The following is an 18304-nucleotide window of genomic DNA, read 5'->3' as shown; positions in this document are numbered from 1 at the left end:
CTTGCCGTCAAAACAATGATTTTAAACTTCAGGTAACTGATTTGTATGTGCATTTGTGCTTTTGTATGTGCGTGTTTGAAAGAGAGAGAAAACAAAAAGAGAGAAGAGCGATGAGAGTTTTCCTGTCACAAAGCTGTTGATATACAGATGATTCAAAGTTCTGAGGGCAATTTAGTGTAAACAACTCACCATTGTTTAACGCCTGGCCCGGCCATTGCTACTCGAAACTAATCACGCGATATATATATATATATATATATATATATATATATATATATATATATATATATATATATATATATATATATATATATATATATAAGCATGTGATATTGTTTGTCAGCCAATTTAATGACTTGATGCTATTCTATACTCCGTGTCACCCTTACAGTACTGCATGCCAAATACGCTCAGAGACAAACGGTATACATTCTTAAGAAAAGCTTTTAATTGTATATAGAATATAACTTTCAAGTAGCTAATTTAACAGTGATCACAGTAATAACTAAGTCTGAAAGCGATGGAGAAATCCGATGGAGAAGTCCGATGTTAAGCATTATAGATTGCAAACTGAAATTAAATATCAATCAATATCTGTGTGCATTCGTTGCAGAAATAGAATGTAAGCATGCAAACTCACGACGATTCGCGTCTGAATTCTTACAAGTAAATTCACAATCAATAAAATGTGTTGCTTAATGGCATTAGGTGGCAGGGTCCAGTTTCGTAAATTCGCCCCTGGCAAATTTCTTAACTTAAGGCTATGGTGTGACTTTTTCAGCTATTATTGTTTACTTTTTATAGATATGGATATATTTGTGAACTAGGTGTTTTGGGCTTGTGTTGTTCTTGAAATTGATGTCAGGCATGTACACCTTCCATAGTTGCTCTGCAGTATGCTGATAGTGAAATACCAATAGTTGGCTAGGAAGAAGAGCTAGCCTCCCATAGCAGTAGACACGTGGGTTCAAGGCAAGCCGAGTATCTCAAAAACGACTTGGATGACAACTATTCTGAATTGCATCAAACTATTTAGTAGACAATGTTTTTCAAAATTTTCATCCAGGGAAAGGGCTTGCGTTTGCACTGTGAGCACTACATGCTGTCAAAAATGGCATTTGGATGTGAAAAATGCAGGTATAAAATAGGGGTTGGGGTGCATAAACCTCTTCTGCTATGAACTGCCATTGACTTCTCTGGTCAAGTGAATACTATTCTTATGCTTTGTTTTAATATAGGTATCTAAAAATATGGACCTTTTTGACCTCACTTGTGTATTTGATTTTTTATGATTTTTTATACTAGGTCGCTGATTGCGGCATTAAATTTGTACATAAAAACTGGACCCTGCCCCCTTAGGCTCTGATGTCTGCCATGTTTCTTCAGAACGCAGCAATGTTAAGCGTACCAATCCGCGCAAAAAATGTGTTAATAAATACAAATATCTTGTGATCGTCGTATGAAAGCATTGATTATTGTGACAAAATACACATTTTGAAGCATTACATGTATAATCGAAGTTGTCGCCGTCTTATAATTAATGTAAAGTTATGGAAGTTTTTGTATCGATGTAGTAGTAATGCAGCTGTTATTCGCATTTTACACAGTGGAGAAATATATCCACGCAATAAAACATTTTGACTGAAATAAAATGAATAATAAAAGACAATATACGCTTATTGAGTAGAGTACGGAAATATTTCACTCATGAAGTTGAAACATTCTGTTTTTTCACGTGTGCCTTTACCACTCATGTCAATGCAATGTCTCTACTTCACTTGTGAAATATTATTTTATATCTACTGAACCACAAAAACAGATATCCTATACATCGTTCTTCGACTAACTATTCGAGTTAATTATATTCTAAATTCGGAGGATATGTTACACTTTCTCGAGTTAAGCAATAACCTTTCTAACCATCTGAGTATCTTAATATCTCCATAGACGCAAACCATGCATTCGGATTTCTATTTTACATTTATTTTAAAAACATCAAGGTTGGCCATATCTGTGATTTGTGTTACTCATTGTTGATTCTGAAAGTCGCTTTGCAAGAATCGGAAATCTGACTTACTAGGATTAAACGTTTGTTCGACACGAACATTTATTTACGCTAAGAAGATGCACATTTAAGCGATACTTTATTTTTCTAAAGTAGCTGACTCCATATGATTCTAGTTTACCCTTTGAAAAAATAATATATCATAACACATGACAACTGCATGGCAACATGAATCCTTAGCCATATTCTGGCTTATTTAAAACCTGCCCAGCTCCTCCAACATACAGTAAAGCTATTGAATAGTTATAGGCCAGATACTGGTCAAAGATTTTCAGTCTGTGCCTTTGCTACTTTGGGTTAAGAGATTTTAGCCCACAGCAGAGGCTTGATTTGATTAAATGGAAAAACTCAAGTGAAATCGGAAGCTGTTATAATTACGTTGATATGTCCCATATTATACTTTGATATTTGTAACAGCTATAATAAAAACTCATGACGTCACAAATTATAGCTTTATGTCATGTACGGAAAAGGCTTACTGACCGAGAATTCCTAATGACTTCCAAATCTATATTACTCTGTGCATGTGCGTATATGTGTGTGATGCAAAAAGTACGTTTAAAATCACATCTTTGTACAATTTCCTAAAAGCATTTATTTTCTACTAACGTTAAAGCTCAAATGTCTGTATTTCGTACTAAAATCTGAACAATCCATTTGACATGCATGAATTAGTCTTATGATAGTTTTCAGTAACATATGCTGACAAATAAATGAATTTCCAGCCAAGCTATTAGCATGGAATTTTAAGATGTATCAATAACTTCAGTCAGTTTGGTGAAGAAATTGGCAACGCAGGCTATTAATGTCAATATAAACATGATACGAACTCAGAATGATACCTTGAAGATATGATTTGTTTTCAAGCTAGATTTGGTTGTGATTCACATGTATGAAAATGGCTAATTCAAATCCTAACAGACAAAAGTTTCACTAACTGGACGATTCCCGCCTCATTAGCACAAATCTGCGTTAGTACCAATTCCGCTGGCATGGTTACCACTCAAAACATTTGATAAGCTCTATTGAGGGATACCAAAGTGAGATTTTCGGCATGAAATACAAGGAAGAGTATTACGCTTATTGCAGCATCCATTGTCACCTTCTTTAATATTATTTCTCCAATTATGTTACCCATCACATTTAAATAATACTTTCATGTAAATATGTGTTTATGTTCTTGTATAGTGACACATTTTGTCAAACAATGCTACATTTTTCATGTGACACATTTATTAGACTCTTTTCGAGGCTCGCAAATGATTCGACGCGTTTCAAAACTTTCATTCGACGTATGCATTAATATATAATTCTAACCAGTCACACGATGTCTCAGAGAAAAACACATGGGTCCGTCGACATCTGACACTTCCCCTGGGTCTTTCCGCAAGCCACAAAGAAATTATCTCTGGTTATAATTTTTGAAACAAACGAGATCCCAGTCCTATAGTGTGTGTGTGTGTGTGTGTGTGTGTGTGTGTGTGTGCATTAGGAGTAATATAATTTAGATCCAAACTGATTATTCCAAACTGGTCTAAAGTTCAACTAATGACCAGGCGATGTCGATTTATTATCACTTAATTTTCACCATTCTAGAATAACTTAGTACTCGCCCCGCCAGGTTCAAAAAAAAAAGAGAAAACTCCAGAATGACTTTGTAGCCCTCCGTTAGGTTCATAAAGGAAAACTCTAGAATGGTTTTTTAGTCCATATAAATGTACACAGAGGACCAAAAGACAACATCCGTTGGTTGTCAACTGAATGATTCTTAAACGCTTAAATACCATGGTAAAAATGATAACAACAATCTAGCAGCTGAATTACACGCGCCAGCAAGAAAAGATTTGCACCTTGAAGAGTCATCACCAACAGGGTGGATGATATTGGCGCTGCTGATCATTTGGACATTAGTAAGTTTCCAAAGGACAATGACGATATAAATATTTGCTAAACAACATAGACGTGTACATCAAGATAGCGTGGAGTGTTCTTCTCAAGAATAAATTCGTAGTGGCCATCAGAAACGCGTTTGAGTCAGAGCTGATAAAACCGAATAAACTCTGTAAGGATAACAACGGAGAAACTGGAATGGTCAACCAACTGAACTACATATTTTGTTGTTGTTTTTTTTTTTTTGGCCAAAGAGATTTAAAATGAAAGCAAATGAAATTTGCCCAAAGGGCTCTTGTAATGCTTAAAAAGGTATATGAAACAATAGATTCATTTTGTCTTCTTGCTCAGTCACACGAGAATGAGCACCCTCTCGTAGACCTTTCATCAGCATAATGGCAATTAAATCATTAAGTCAACTCATAAACTCACATCTAAATATTCCACACAGGCTTGTTCTATCTTAAAGGATATAACAACAACAATAATATCACGACTTTTGATGGATACACACACATTCCTAATTCTCGATATCGTAAGCTACCAATATCAACAATATTCCTACACATTTCCTACCATAAATATTACGACAGACACATACAAATATATAATAAAAAAAAAACTAATTATGCGTGCACAAGGTCAACACCGCGTAACTCTGCACAATTCACAACTATATATACAAGTACAATCAGGTACAAGTTCTAACACAACTCACTATTAAATTAAGTTATTCACCATGATGCAACATCGTAGCAAGTTACACCATCCACTTCGAATCTGTCCTAACAACTACATACATTAATCTTGAACATTAATAATTCGCTACACGCTACTTTACGACATGGTGATAATTCATCTATACACAGACGATTAAATTTCTACTAAATTAAATGCACATAATAACGTATTAATCTTACAACACCAAGTTAGCAAAGTGAGACATATTCTAGCGAAGATAATTTACCTCAGAAGCCTTTGTTCCAAATCTTGTCCAAATTTCCTAGAACTCCTTTTCCTTTTCTTTTTAACGAGTGCACAAATTGTTTTCTGAGTACCGTGATGTTTCTTTAGTCAGGTCAAAACCTGTACTGATTTTTCCTAAACGAATGAAAACAGGATAATGTCTGGCTGCTTGAGAAACCCGCCCAAAATTTCACTATCTTAGGTCTGATTGGATACCGGTTGTTGTTGTTGTTGTGGGGTTTAACGCCATTTTTCAGTACATGATAGGCTATGCATGGCGGTCAGTATTAATGGTGGAGGAAGAACCCAGGAAAACCCCGGGAAGAACCACCGACCCACGAGAAGCTACTGGCAAGCTTTCTCACATACCCACATTGGCCGAATCCTAGAATCGAACCCACGCATATAGAGGTGAGATGGCAGTGATCCGTAACGGAGAGCGCTTTAGACCACTCGGCCGCTCGGGACCCCCTTGGATACCGGTGGTCTCTTTGAAAACTGCCTAGGGAGAAGCACCGACATGTCATAATGTCGGATTTTCCGGTCTCTTAGTCTAAGTCTGTGGATGATTGCAAAACAGAGTTTCTTGCCACTGCGGCAAGGCTGTTTTTTTAATTAACCGCGAACTTGACTGTGACGTAATGGCTAAGTTACGAACAGGCACTTTCTTTTTTTTCAGAATCGGTCTCAAGTCGTAATATTATATAACATGTATTTACATTACGCAAAGTGCTTTGAATTACGAATTTTATCAGAAGACACGTTTAAACATGTGGCAGGAATGTTTATCAAATTTTATCACACAACGTGACAGTCTAGGGTGTCACTATGTTACATAGCTCTGATATTGTATCATGACCAAGATACGGGGCTTTGTTAAACTGAGGAGTTTCCAAATTACCATTGTGGTGTGGATGATTGAACAAAACAATAAGGAACAGTTGCTAAACTTGTTCCAAGGGGCTAAGTTTCCTACGCATATGTCCCTTCAGGCAACAGACTGTAAAAGTGTGTTCTAAGAACAGAACATTTTTTATGGACAGATAAGGAACAGATAAAGCTCAGAAACAATCAACTTGCTTGTTCAAATAAAGGCAACATCTTTTGAAGAGTTTGATCTCAGTAGAGCTTTAACAGAGTGTAGTAGGAAGAAAGAGAGACGGATATTGAAGTGTTAGGTAAATACTGAACATTGGCAATTTGGCAATTACCCCCCCCCCTTTTTTTTTTTCACTCTCACCTCATGTTTGTGACACGGAAAGAGCTTCTCCCTTTAGTAAAATCCTGGTAGCATCTCTCTGAGTATGAGACTTACAAGTAGGGTGTACGTAAGTTGCCATATGACAATTTGCAATAGACAGCAGAGTGAAACAAGCTTCTATTTAGAAGTAACAAATACAGATATCTAATTTATTATGAACATTAAACAAATAATTGTATTATATATATAGATAAAAGAGTTACTGTAGTATTCATTAATGGTAGATCAGTATGCAACCATATGTAAGCATCAGTTTAAATAAAGTGTGCTGATTGGTCAATGCAAAGTAAATAGATGTAACCGCTACAGCTGGTGGTATTTTTGTTTTCAAAAATATTTTTTACAGAATTGTCTGCATAGCTAACAAGGGCACATACGATATTTAAAATGCACATTAATGATATTGTGGCCAGAAGGGTTATTTTTGTGCTTGAAAAGGTATATGAGACCATAAATTCATTACATGTTAATTTGTCAGGATTTACAGAATATTAAGACTGGCTCGAAACATATCCTAGGGTATACCCATTGTCCTTGACACAGGGTATATTGGCTTCATGACTGTCTTCCTGTACACCCCTGGCAAAGTAATATATAACATTTATTTGGTGGAGATATTTAGATACCTTTGCAGTCCATGAGAATTTTTTTTATTACAACCCCTGTGTCAGGGTCAGGAAGTTTGAGAAGTATATGTAATAAAGCTGAATCTGACGTAATGAACAATGAAGGTTAACTCATGTTGACTTGTGCCAAAGGTGATACAGTAAAGTCAAGGGAATCTGAACATACCGGACTAGACAATATCAGCTTTTGTAAGTCTAATAAATGAATTACCAAATACAAAATGAAAAAAAAAGTTATTGTCTCTATTCTTTACAATTTACCTCTGAAGTCCAGGAAGTGAAAATGACCAAGCGGATCTTGCAGTTTTGTGAGAGGTGCACAGTTGAAGTAAGGACAAAATGTATCCTCTATAACCCATATTACACCCATCAATCACACACCAAAAGAAAGGAAATTAAAAGTCCTTTGACCAGTTTCTAAGATATACAAGGTTCTTTATTAAAAATCTAATATAACCAGTGAGGAAACCCGGGGAAATTCTTTGCAAACTACGAAACTGGTGAGCGACACCATCCTGCTGGGTAACTATAGGAGGTGTACTGGCCTCATATCAATTTCAAGAACAACACAAACCCACAACACCTAATTTCATCAGTTTGTAACTAACCTTTTGAACATATATCGCAATATGTTTAGAAAAATTCGGAAAATAAGACAACATTAAACGCAAAGTTGAGATTAAAAATCTTGTATGATTACGAATATTCGGATTTTCCGCGAGTAAGTATTTATGATGCTAAAAAGAGAGGTTACCTTAAATTTAATAAAATGGTAGCTGTTATTATTATTATGATTAGTAGTAGTAGTAGTATAGTAGTAGTAGTAACATAGGATCGCAAATGGGCAATGATTTAATATTGAACTTATGAAACGAGTTGGTAAATGTCAAACTTTTGCGAGTCGTGGCTTTATATAATTATAAACATACACCAATCAGAACGGAAAGTACTATCCCTTAGAATTACAAATATACACCAAACAGAACGTAAAGTGTTATCCCTGGATTCTACAAGAGAATGCTCAATAATACTACTCAGAATTAATGTATAATTCAAATGATACTGCAGTATAGCTTAAAGAAATTTTAATTCATAATCTATGGAGAGTCGAACCCGGATACGCGGGTAAGCGACACCCATTGCCTTGCCTGCACGCACAAGCCCATATTCCATCACGACTAAACACACATATATCTTTGTAATTCACCCAGTTATAAAATAATAATAATGATTATTTGCATAAAAAACACTTCCAACAGATATGACGTTCTTATTTTGCAAACTAAAACACCTTTTGTACTGCACGGAATGTGGATATGTATCACGGGCCTGTGGCCTCTGTTACAAATCAATGCTATAATTAGTATTAGTATTATTACAAAAAAGTATAAACACTGGTTGGTACTATATTTCTCCCATATGTTATCAGCTTTAAATATATGTCTTCTGATTTTTTTTCAGAGACATAATAAGTTGATTCAATCTGATGAAAAATAAACCCTGGGGAAGGATTTAGTAAATTCATCATAGGAAGTTTAAAATTATGATACCACTGATAAATTTTCAAAGGTCCCCAGAATATGTTTCATGTAACGTTCAGCTCTTACATCTGGTACGGCTAGATATGAAATTATTAATTTGACATGAATTAAGGTTCCACTGACCCTATTTTCCCTGACTGGTCAAGTTTTGTATTAATAATTACATTCATGCTGAGTTCACCTGTTATTATATGCAAGAGCAAAATTAAAGACCTAATAATGTTTCCTACCTTAAATATTTTCAGCATGTTTTTTATGTTCTCTAATTTCATGATGTTTGTTTTTGTAATCATATCATTATATATGTATTTTATCTTATAGGTGTTGACTAATGTTGTAAAGTGCTTACAGCTTCTAAAGATTAGGCACTATACAAAGTCTTCATTATTATTATTATTATTATTATTATTATTAATATCACTGTAGATCGCAAACGATTACCAACACTTTTTGTAATTTCATTTCTAATAGTTGCGATTGATGTATTCGAGTCTGATTCTACTGCCGTCAGTAAATACTGGAATGTTATCCGTAGTAGCACCGAGAACATTACGAATTATATCATTCCATTTAATATTACTCGTCTTTAAAACACCGCATTTATCCTGAAAAATAATAACTTCATCTCGGTCAACTTCAGAGAGGTTCATAATATCGGCAAGTTCATCTTTAGTCGCGTGATTCGACAACTCAATATCATCTTTTTTTTTCTTCTTGTCTTTGATAGAAGAAGATTTTCCGTAAATATATATCATTATACTTTAAGAACTGTTTAAAACGATTAGAGGCTACTTGTATACTCGTGTACGACTTTAAGAGCTGGTAATGTTGATGAAGATAGAGCGTCGAGTACAGCAATTACTTCACGCCCACATATTGGCGGATCGGTTATTGTTTGTGCTGGTAATGTTGAATACCAGCCTGGTGTCTTTATTGTGTTTACGTAATTTAAATGGTTTTTTTGGTGGAGCCAGTCCATACGAATCAAAGTAAATAATTCCACATGGATCAATTGCGTATGCCACCCACTGAGTACCAGAACCAGAACAATTATCAAGATTAAAAATGCCTGTTTCAATATTGTTTGATTGTTTTGGTAATTGATAACGCATAAAAACACCTCTTACATTTTTAATATTTAATTTTTAGCAGCATCAAGTAAATCAAAATTGGACATTGGAAAGATTAAAGAAGTGCTCCTGGAAGTCTAAGACCTTTTCCGTATTGATAAGAAGTTCCTGGTAATCTTACGCTCCTTCCCTTTTTTAAAATCATAATATTACTCGTCTTTAAAACACCGTATTTATCTTGGAAAATAACTTCTTCTCGGTCAACTCCAGAGAGGTTCATAGGCTTTCTTTAATGCCATCCCAACAGCAGTTCAACTGCACCAAGTGCAGCTGCTTTTGCAACAGCTGGGGCTGCAGCGGCTATTAACGGTAGTATAGCTGCAAGAAGTGGAAATATACCGCCTGTTTTAATTGAGTCTTTAACCGCACCAGCAGAAAGATTGAGTTTAACGCCAGTTTTTGATTGTTTGGCGCTCTTGAAATGCCTGAGTTGACGTTCTCACAATGATAGTTTATTTTTACCATCTGTGATACGATCATTTTTAGTGATAGTTTTATTTCACAGTTCTTTGCTGAACTTGATTAAAGCTTTTTAATCTGCCAGGAGTCTGACACTAACTTGATGATAGGACATAAATATCGTGAGCGATTTAATTACATGTTTTCTATTGGTGTGTCACTAAATCTCATTCGTCCACCAGTACCTTCAAGTAGTATTGCTTTATCGCTGAGTATAACTCAAATTGCTCTAAAAAGGGGTTTACACGACCTCGAAAGTGAATATCAACAACAGATTGTTTGAATAAATCTATATGATCCAATGAAAAATAATAGATTGGATACAGTGTTGTAAAATCCCGCTGTGATATTTGCAAACCAGTATCTATATTTTGATCACGTCCCATAAATGCCATTAAACGAGGATATGTACGTGCTACACGATTTCGGTCAAAATTTAACAATGTATCTTCAGATGGTTCTTGATGTCCATTTATCCGTAAAGAAACTTCACTAACTACGAGTGTATCAAATATCATATGGCTACGTTATTGTGAATCTAGTTGATTAGCATTTTGGTAAAACGATAAATATATGGCTCGGTGCAGAAACTCCGTGTTGCGATGCAATATGCCATTTAAATAACCCAGCAACATTACTTTGAGTGCTATCTGTGATCATTGTTAACCATGATAGCAATGCTTTTCCACCTGAATTCATTAAACTAATTAACTTTTCTTCTTTAGCAATAGTTGGAGTCATTACTGGCATCCACAATGCAAGTTTTGTTAGTTTTACCATACAAATAGCAACACCAGGAGGACGCCAGGTTGCATCATTGTCAGTGTTTTTTCTTACAAGTACAACTGTATGTTTAGCTCCAAAAATAACTTTTCTAACATTTCTACAAAATATGAAGATATGAGATAGTGGAATTGCGCATGAAATAGCATTTTCATCATTTAGCATTGATCAACGTGTGGCAAAGACTACGTTGAAATTTTCGTTCATCGATACAACTTCATTTCCAGCTGCATTCATTCTTACGTTTATGTGTTCAGGCTGATTAGATGTATCTTTAGCAAACATCATTGATGGGCCGTCTGATCTTGTATAATCATCTGAATATCTTGCAAGACCAAGCATTGTTGCCGCATCATCAACGTCTTTCTGAATTTTTTCAATATTTCTTCCGTCAATCATGTACGCAGCGCTGTCGAACGACGCCATAATACCATTGTTAATAAAACAAGCTATATCACCAATTGCAACTACTGTACCATCATGTTGCAAAATTCTACCTTCTACTTCAATACACGCTACAGCAGGTAAACAATATATGTTTGTATCTTGAACTTGTAATTCGATTCGACTACGTTGATCTGGTTGTCGTGCGTCATAAGAATAATGCTGATAATCGCGTATAGATTCATCTTTAAGAATTGGTGTGTCGATATCATACGCTACATCGGATATACGTATGAACATTTTATTATAATTATTATCGTCTAACACGAACACCACTTCCTGCTATTAAACTTGCCGTTATATTTTGTTTTCTTTTCCTTACTGGGGCATATTACCGATCTGCTATTTTTTTATTTGCAACTTGATCAATTTTTTTACTGATATTTGCAGGTATAACTTCAGTGCTGGGAAATTTTACAAGTTGTGGTTTCCTTCGTACTAATCGAGATAATCTTTCTTTGATTGCTAAAAATGTTTTACCGGCAACATTACCAACAGTACCAATACCTTTATCGCGAATAGCGACAATACCTTTCATTCCTAATTGTTTTGCAATCGGTATTGCTTTTGGAGCTATTCTCTTAAATAAACCTTGAACAACATCACCGAATCCACCGAGTCCATCTCCTTAAATCGCTTTGTATGTTCGCAATCGTGAGTTTACTACCCTAATTAGCACAGGTCCACGTTGAGCATTGTGGATAATCATTTTTTAAATAATCATTTTTTAAATTAAATGGTGATTAATTAATTGTTTTCAGTCCCTGTAATAATCATTAGCAACTTCATTAATGAGAGAGTGATAAACATTACGGTTCGTAACACCGTCTGTAAACATCTTCGACAAATATCAGATATTTCATTAATAATTTCTGGAAAATTGTTTCCTGCGCGTTTTTCCTCCGATCAGAATTTCTAAGTGATCAACATCGGCAAGAACACTCTCAGGCCAATTTCCTAGAGCATTTATGGTTTTCGGTTCAGGAAGTTCTTTTGGTTTTGGCTTAAATTCTTCATCAATTTCTTTTATTCCTTTTACAAGTTTCATAAAATCCTGAAGTTTACCTTTCTCTTCATAAACTTTACGACCAAATCCAATGAAAACGCATCTTTAACCCAATTTTATTTCTGGTGTAGATGCAACATATTCAGGTTTTAAATATTTATCTCTTGCATCATAATTACCTGCAACATGTCCTAACCCAAAATAATTATCATTCCTGATACCTTTTAAACCAGCAGGTTTAAATCTATTTATAATAAACGATACAAAAGCATCCTCAAGTTGTTGTTTTATAACTTGAGGAGGAGCAGATTGTGGTTGTTGAGAAGTAATTTGTGGCTGAGGTTCAACTTCAGTTATAATTTGTGATTGAGGAAGTTGTCGACGAGGTGATCGTGGTTGAGCTTCAGTTACAATTTGTTCTCTTTTTCTTACTTGTTCTTTAAATTTTTGAAAATCAGGATCATCAGCTTTGATAGAATCTTGTTTGGTATATATCAGATATACATCTCTAACTCAAATCATTTATTGTCCAAGAATCAGCAGATTTCGTTCTTACATATTTACCCGTATTTTTATAATTTGCAGCAATATCATAAACTTCTTCTTCTGATTTTGCCTTCTCGATAGCCTTAAAACCTTTTTTCGTCAATTTATCTTGAAGAGCAACTTCAGGTTTAGATTTTTTAGGATGTTTTCTTAGTTCTTTCCCTATCACTAAATGATTATTTATTTCACTATTGTATGCAATATAATCAAAATCACCTGTCCTAGCTTGCTTCTTACCCCCTATTTTTATTTGAAATATCCAATTGTACCAAGTGTCTCTTAAAACCGGCTTATTAGCATATTCAGGTTTTAAATATCTTTCTCTGTACTTATAACTCTCAGCAGCAAATGCAGCTAAATCTGCTGTTGTTTGCCTTTTATCTATTGTCTTAATAGTAACTTCACTAAATTTATCAAGCATTTCAACTTACCTTTTTCTTGTGTTCTTAGGTTTGGTTTTTGACCAAGAGCGCCTTTAAGTTCTTCAAGTTGAGCAGGTGGAGGTTGAGCGGCATCTATAGCTGGAAGATCTCTTAAAATCTTTTTGTCTGTTTAGTTCTTTTTGCTATCTTTTCAGTTTGCTCAGCAGTTTGTTTTAACGTTGGAAGAAGCCTTTCAGTAGCTGCTGCATCTCTTTCAGTAACCTTTGTAATAAGTTTTAAAAAATGTTCTTTATCTTCTGCATTTTCAACTTGTGCTGCTTGCTGTTCCTGCAGTTTTGTTTAAGAGCATAACGAACAGGAAGATATCTTCTGATTGCTTCTAATCTTTCTCTAGCTAATCAGTTAGTGTAAGATTCCATTTTTGATATAATAATGATTTAATTACTCACACATTGATAGCAACAAAGGAGGTGCGACTTCACTGAAACGTCCGGCGTGTAAACGAATGCACATACAAATTTAGAAAAAAAAAATACGAACCACAACGATAAAGTAACAAACAAAACTAACCCAATTAGAGAAACTCTCGGTAATTTAGAGGCTTCGGTTTGACGTTATTGACCTTATATTTTTTATTCTTTTCGTATGAGGTTTCATTTTCCAAAAATGACGTTTCAGCAAAAGGTCTATTCACCCCTTCTGCTACTGATGTTTTAAAAAGGCATTGAGTTTGTATGCCTATCCAAAGTTTAGCTTATATTCATACATTTAAGGAATGCAAAACTATTTTACCACGCTACCGTCCGACATGGATATGATCTCTCCCACTATATAAGCAAGGGTATCGCGCTGAAAGGAATTCTGCCCTTTAATTGGCCAACCGAAGATAACTTACTGCACTGCCATCATGCATCGTTTCGGTTAGCCAAAGAGAAGACAGTACTCCATTCAGCGCGTCGCACTTGTGAGAAGTGAGAGAATTATCCTCCCTGGCATCTTTTTTAGTACATGCATGACTGATATGTAAATTGTAAGTAACGATACCAGCCCATGTGATCTTCAACATAATGTTATATCTTTATCAGATACGCATTTTCGGTATATATCGAAGCTTTCACGCATATTGGATACAAATAATATAAATTTTATAACCAGCTATTACATTCATTACATAACGTGAACACATCTAGTCTAGCTATAAGAGCAACATTCGTCCGCCATGACAGGTAAATTACGTATAACATGTGATATTGAGTCATGGTACACACGTCGCCAGAGACAAGATTGATTAATAATTCTCTGAAAGTTCGATCAAACTAATATTAACTGACCGTCAGTGGTACATATAAAGGCTGTGTATTCACTGATTTGGATGTATTTAAAATGTCTTTACTCCAAAATTTCGCGTCTACTTTTTAATACATTTCCTCTTGCGGTCAAAACAATGATCTCAAATTAACTGGCTGGCATGTGTATGTGTGCTTTAGCTATGTGTGTGTCTGAAAGAGAGGTAGAAGAGAGAAAAACGAGGAGAGGTACCTTGTCACAAAGCTGAAGGCAATATGATGTAAATAATACAATCTTGTTTAAAGCTGTTACTCGGAACTGGATCTCGTGCGCACTGTGTCATTGTAGCCAACACAATGGGTTTTGTTAAAATAGTACATGATGCATAACACGTGGCACAAATCTGTTTACAGCTGGAGTAATATTCTTGCTCTGAAATCTATCGCTTAAAAAATACTATGCTTTGTATATTGTTTCTTTTCTTTGTGTAAATCAGCCTGTTTTTTGTCATTATTATATGGAAACTTGTGTCGGTGGTCTCTCACTAATGGATCTTGGAATCTCTGCCTGAAAAGTAAACCGTTGAAACAAACATCTCTCTTTGACGTATCTGTAACATTCACTGAATGCAGGTCTGAAGCTCTGAACGATTTGTTATTTTATAACACAAGTAATGTATTGTGTTCGTTATGCTTTAAATGGCGATATCCCTTTTAGGAACTACTTTCTTTTCCGATTCAGGAGGAAGATCTGCTTTTATTTATGATACTCAAACCTGTAACTGCATCTTTAGGCTTATTTCATTTTTCTTCTTCTTGTTCTTCTATTCACCTCTCTCCCTACCCACTCCCTCTTTTTCTCTCGCCATCACTCAAAACACGTATGTGTCAAGACTGTTGATCCTCTAGTATACATTTATGGAGTCAGTGAGCAGGCGTCATCGTGAATGCCAAAACGTGCCAAAACCCAAACAAGAAAAGTAGAATTCATATATTATATTTTTATGATTAGTTTTCCACGTGAAGCCTACAAATTGTAAGCCAGAAAACTTAATGACTTGTTCAAATTCGATACTCCGTGTCAACCGTACAGTACCGCATTCCAGTTACACTCAGTGACAAACGGTACACAATTTTAAGAAAACTCTTTGAAATAAAATTGCATATTACGTTTAACATAATAATAATAATAATAATAATAATAATAATAATAATAATAATAATAATAATAAAAGAAGAAGAAGAAGAAGATGCTGCTGTTGTTGTTGTTCTAGGGTTTAACGCCATTTTTCAGCACAAGATAGGCTATACATGGCGGCCAGTATAACTGGTGGAGGAAGAACCCTGGAAAACCCAGGGAAGAACCACCGACCCACGAGAAGCTACCTGCGGCTTTCCCATGTACCAACGTTAGCCGAACCTTGGATCGAACCCACGGAGACAGAGGTGAGATGGCAGTGATCCGTAACGGAGAGCGCTTTAGACCACTCGGCCACTCGGGGTCCCAAGAAGAAGAAGAAGAAGAAGCATAATAATAATATTTGTTGCCGGCACGGTCATTCTGAAGACGCAATTCCAACGAACGAAATGTTATCTATGTTGTATCAGTAAGGTGACTGGTTACTAATTGTAGCTGATGGCAGCTAAGACGAACAAAGTAGAATTGCAGTAAGTCATAATTTAGATTTTCTTCTGTTACTTATCAGATCGGTTATAAATCAGACATTTTCCTGTGCAAACCTGTTCAGTAGGTCATTTATTTTAAGGTAATAATTGATTACTTACCACGTTGTTGGTAAAGTGCAATGGATACGTTAAAAAGACCGAATCGTATTGGCGTGAGTCACCAAGGCCGTAGCGAGATATCACGGGCCCTGGGGTAAGAAACAGCCAGGCATATCCTAGTTCTTGTTCAAAGAAAATTTTTCTTTTATAAAATTAAAAAATGTTGTCCTGCCCGGGCCTCCATTCCGGCCAGGGCCGCGGGAATATATCCCCAGTTGGCCCCCTCCCCCCCCCCCCGCCCCCGTTGGCTCTGGTAGTGATAAAACATTTGCATATATACAACGATTCTGAAATTATACTTTATTATATTAAATTAAACGCAAACTTCCAAATAAAGGATGTAAAATGACTTACATCTTTGTTAAAAGTTATGGATGACATATCTACGATGGCAGAGCTTTCCAACGTTCTGTACTTTTTCAAACCCAGTCAATAATGCACACATATTTTGCAGTGTGATGTATATCATGTTCAAGAGGTAAGTCATGAATACATTCCATTCACAACTGAGGAACATATACCTAAATGACATATCAAGTTGGAAATGTAACTGATGGTGCGAGGCATGTAAATATGCCACGTCAACAGTGCAATCTTTACCAGGTACAGCAGACCAACTTATACTTTATATAATTGAATACTAAGAAGAAGAAAAAGAAGAGTAGGGTGTCTATTTATATCTGTCTTTAAAAAAAAATCTTGTTTATGCACATAAATTCGGTTTAATCTACAAACATTACGTTTTATAAATAATGCTGAGTATCTGTATTAATTACACACGTAACTGTAGAAGCTCCTTTTAATTGGCCACTGTTAACTCTGAATGACATGTGACCTTTGGAGCTCTTCAATGCGTGAAAACAATAGTGTCAGGGATCCACTAGAAGGTAAAGAGGCTGTTGCTAAATTTGTAATACTCAAACATGAATCTACAAACAAACAGGCGAAACGAAAGAGGTGACCTACTTAGATTTTTTAAAAATCAACAATTAACACAAACAAAATTCTTAATTGAAAGGGGGGCGGCCTAGTTAAGAACTCGATGCTACAGTGCAATATAGCAACCGTAAAAAACTATATCTACAAAAGTGGAGTAACGTTACAAAACAACAAGAGGACGAGGCTATACACAAAAATCTTTATGTAATGGTCTAAAGCTGGTGCGCGGTTCATATTTGTAATCTAATACATAAAACTACAGACGGGGTATTTGTGAAAGAGATCTCATTAAACGTCTTACCTTGTCTCACTCAAATTTAAGGACTAGTGGATGGTACTCCGATTGTGAAGAAATTGCTACAAATTATGTTATTAGTAATGTCCGTTTTCCTTCAAATAAGTAGTTGAAGTGAGTGTATAAAACAATAATTTATAATCGAACTAGTCCATAACTTTCGTCTCCACCGAGTTTCTGTAGCGTACAGCACTATCCAGTCCGTATGCACTAAGACAAAAAATATCACACTGTTTAATAATTCTGTTGTGGATTTTTGTTCTCTTTTCATTTCTATTTTATATATCGTTGTAACAGGATGGACCTGAATGGATGCTTGGATCAAAAGACAACACAACAAAATGTGATGAAAGATGGAAATGTATTAAATTAATTAATAAAAATATATACATTCTACAAATGCAATGATTCTTTCACGCTCTAAACACACGTCTCATACAATTACTCTATCCAAACATTCACAAATACGAAAACAAAAAATGATTAATATATATAAATCAGCGGTTTCGTCTGTGTATGGCCTTGATGGTTACATCATCTTTCATGTCCATATAGACACAGACGGCCAGCCAGATATAGCTGCACACACATACGTACAGACCGCACACAGTTCTCCTGAATTGGGTTGGCCCACTTGTATTGGCCACGCCTGCCCTTCGTGGATCCACCATGCGCACAGACATACACAAAGACGTACCACAGACAGCACATAGTTCTCCTGAATTGGGCTGGCCAACTTGTATTGGCCACGCCCACCCAAACTGGTCATAATAACAGGTAAGGAATTAAAACATATAGATACATGCTATTAAATTAAACCCCTAATAGCAATTTGTAACAATTCGAAAGTTCACAACGTTTAAAATCCGCGTAGTAGTAAAGGCATCATTTCACGATAC

At 35.5% G+C, this 18304-nt stretch overlaps 1 protein-coding gene across 8 annotated transcripts in view; it reads right to left on the bottom strand.

The window, feature by feature from the left end:
• Nucleotides 1-17053, bottom strand: part of LOC149806974 (uncharacterized) — a 96630-nt gene extending 79577 nt beyond the window's left edge. For 2 of the 8 annotated variants that reach the window (XM_089960274.1, XM_089960295.1), the window contains exons 1-2: nucleotides 14640-14979; nucleotides 13149-13361 (exon numbers count right to left, since the gene is read on the bottom strand). The gene's annotated coding sequence lies outside the window, so the exon portion shown is untranslated. Of the gene's footprint in view, nucleotides 1-4922; nucleotides 5040-13148; nucleotides 13362-14639; nucleotides 14980-16947 lie in introns of those variants that run through there. The other 6 variants (XM_089960292.1, XM_089960282.1, XM_089960303.1 and 3 more) reach the window with 6 other exon arrangements.
• Between the last annotated feature and the right edge of the window lie 1251 nt (nucleotides 17054-18304).

Source organism: Sinohyriopsis cumingii, chromosome 1 (assembly GCF_028554795.1).
Source record: "Sinohyriopsis cumingii isolate HCF-2022 chromosome 1, ASM2855479v2, whole genome shotgun sequence".
Lineage (NCBI taxonomy): Eukaryota > Metazoa > Mollusca > Bivalvia > Unionida > Unionidae > Sinohyriopsis > Sinohyriopsis cumingii.
Note: the sequence above shows the minus strand (reverse complement) of the source record. Positions and strands in the feature narration are given on the sequence as shown.